Source organism: Oncorhynchus keta, unplaced genomic scaffold (genome assembly GCF_023373465.1).
Source record: "Oncorhynchus keta strain PuntledgeMale-10-30-2019 unplaced genomic scaffold, Oket_V2 Un_contig_12028_pilon_pilon, whole genome shotgun sequence".
Lineage (NCBI taxonomy): Eukaryota > Metazoa > Chordata > Actinopteri > Salmoniformes > Salmonidae > Oncorhynchus > Oncorhynchus keta.
Window position 1 is genome coordinate 1 of NW_026277732.1, and position 2588 is coordinate 2588.

At 42.7% G+C, this 2588-nt stretch overlaps 1 non-coding gene across 1 annotated transcript; it reads left to right on the forward strand.

Annotated features, from left to right (window-relative positions):
• The first annotated feature begins 366 nt into the window (after window positions 1-366).
• Window positions 367-439, forward strand: trnar-ccu (transfer RNA arginine (anticodon CCU)). The gene has a single exon. It is a non-coding gene; the product is annotated as a tRNA-Arg (tRNA).
• Window positions 440-2588: the final 2149 nt, after the last annotated feature.

Below are 2588 nucleotides of genomic sequence, written 5' to 3' on the forward strand. Positions count from 1 at the left end.
AAAAATGTGTCGTTTCATGGGCATGTCTCAGTTCCATTATACATTTTTTGACCTCTTCCAACAGTTCGTATTGGTCATACTGTTTACACAGTACCCCAGTGGCCTAAGACACTGGCCTCCTAAGCCATGGATTGTGAGTTCAGTCTTTTCATGGCTGAGAGCAGAGTGGCTCAGCGGAAGCGTGCTGTGCCCATAACTCCAGAGGTCGATGACTCAAACCATCCTCTCAAACAGTTTGTTTTTAAAATGAAACGCAAACAGAAAATGAGAAAGCTTTCAAATTTCATTTGCGTCTCTCAGTGCTATCCAGTACACATTGTTTTTCCTGCTTCTATCAGTTCGTATTGTTTGCAGAAGGTAAAAAGTGCCCCAGTGGCCTAATGGATAAGGCACTGGCCTCCTAAGCCAGGGATTGTGGGTTCAAGTCCCATCTGGGGTGGGTGGAAGCAGAGTGGCGCAGCGAAGCGTGCTGGGCCCATAACCCAGAGGTCGATGGATCGAAACCATCCTCTGCTAAACAGTTGTTTTTAGATTTTAATTGCAAGCAAAAAATTAAAAAAATGTGTCGTTTCATGGGCATGTCTCAGTTCCATTATACATTTTTTTGACCTCTTCCAACAGTTCGTATTGGTCATACTGTTTACACAGTACCCCAGTGGCCTAAGACACTGGCCTCCTAAGCCATGGATTGTGAGTTCTAGTCTTTTCTTAAGTGGCTGAGAGCAGAGTGGCTCAGCGGAAGCGTGCTGTGCCCATAACCCAGAGGTCGATGGATCGAAACCATCCTCTGCTAAACAGTTTATTTTTAGATTTTAAGTGCAAACAAAAAATAAAAAAAATGTGTCGTTTCATGGGCATGTCTCAGTTCCATTATACATTTTTTTGACCTCTTCCAACAGTTCGTATTGGTCATACTGTTTACACAGTACCCCAGTGGCCTAAGACACTGGCCTCCTAAGCCATGGATTGTGAGTTCTAGTCTTTTCTTAAGTGGCTGAGAGCAGAGTGGCGCAGTGGAAGCGTGCTGAGCCCATAACCCAGAGGTCAATGGATCGAAACCATCCTCTGCTAAAAAGTTTCTTTTTAGATTTTAAGTGCAAACAAAAATTTAAAAACGTGTCGTTTCATGGGCATGTCTCAGTTCCATTATACATTTTTTTGACCTCTTCCAACAGTTCGTATTGGTCATACTGTTTACACAGTACCCCAGTGGCCTCAGACACTGGCCTCCTAAGCCATGGATTGTGAGTTCTAGTCTTTTCTTAAGTGGCTGAGAGCAGAGTGGCGCAGTGGAAGCGTGCTGAGCCCAGAGGTCAATGGATCGAAACCATCTTCTGCTAAACAGTTTGTTTTTAAGTTAGGCCGCCCCATCCCGGATCCGGGATTGTGACTACAGCCTCAAGCTCATTACCATAACGCAACATTAGCGATTTCTGAAAATTGCAAAATAAATGAAATAAATATGCCTGTCCTCAAGCTTATCCTTTTCTTAACAATCCTGTCGTCTCAGATTTTCAAAATATGCTTTAGAACCAGAGAAAATCAATAATTTGTGTAAGAGTGGTGATAGCTAGCGTAGCATTTAGCGTTAGCATTTAGCACGCAACATTCACAAAAACCAGCAAAAGGGATCAAATAAAATAATTTACCTTTGAAGAACTGAATGTTTCAATGAGGGCTCGTTCCCATAGCAGATGTCCAGTTTTCCTGAAAGATGCTTGTGCTGGGACACAACGTTCCGTTTTGTTACTATGCATTTGGCTACCGAAACTAACCGAAAATTCAGTCACCTAAACGTCGAACTTTTTCGAATTAACTCCATAATATCGACTTTGGAAACATAGGAAAACGTTGTTTGAATCAATCCCTCAAGGTGTTTGGTCATATATCTCTTCATTGAAATGCCAGTCCTAGACACGTGCATTCTTTCTGATTCGGATGGAAAATACTGGGACCTGACTTTTGCGCACCAATTTCCACGCAGACACCATGCGGGACACTTGGTAATTGTAGGCTCTTATGGCCAATCTTCCAATGATATGCCTACAAAACGTCACAATGCTGCAGACACCTGGGGGAAACGATAGGAAGTGTCCGTTGATTTACCTGTGCCATTCACAGCCATATAAGGAGATCATTGAAAACGTGCCTTCAAAAAATCCTGTTGATTTCCTGGTCACTCAAACATCTTGGTTTTGCCTGTAGATATTGTTCTATGGCACTCACAGTGAAAATCTTTACAGTTCTGGAAACGTCAGAGTGTCTTCTTTCCAAAACTATCAATTCCAAGCATAGTCGAGCATCTTTTCGTGACAAAATATCGCGCTAAAAACGGGCACGTCTTTTTATCCAAAAATGAAATACTGCCCCTAGAGTTCTAACAGGTTAAAAATGAAACGCAAACAGAAATGAGAAAGCTAAATTTCATTTGCGTCTCTCAGTGCTATCCAGTACACATTGTTTTTCCTGCTTCTATCAGTTCGTACTGTTTGCAGAACGTAAACAGTGCCCAGGTGGCCTAATGGATAAGGCACTGGCCTCCTAAGCCAGGGATTGTGGGTTCAAGTCCCATCTGTGGTGGGTGGAAG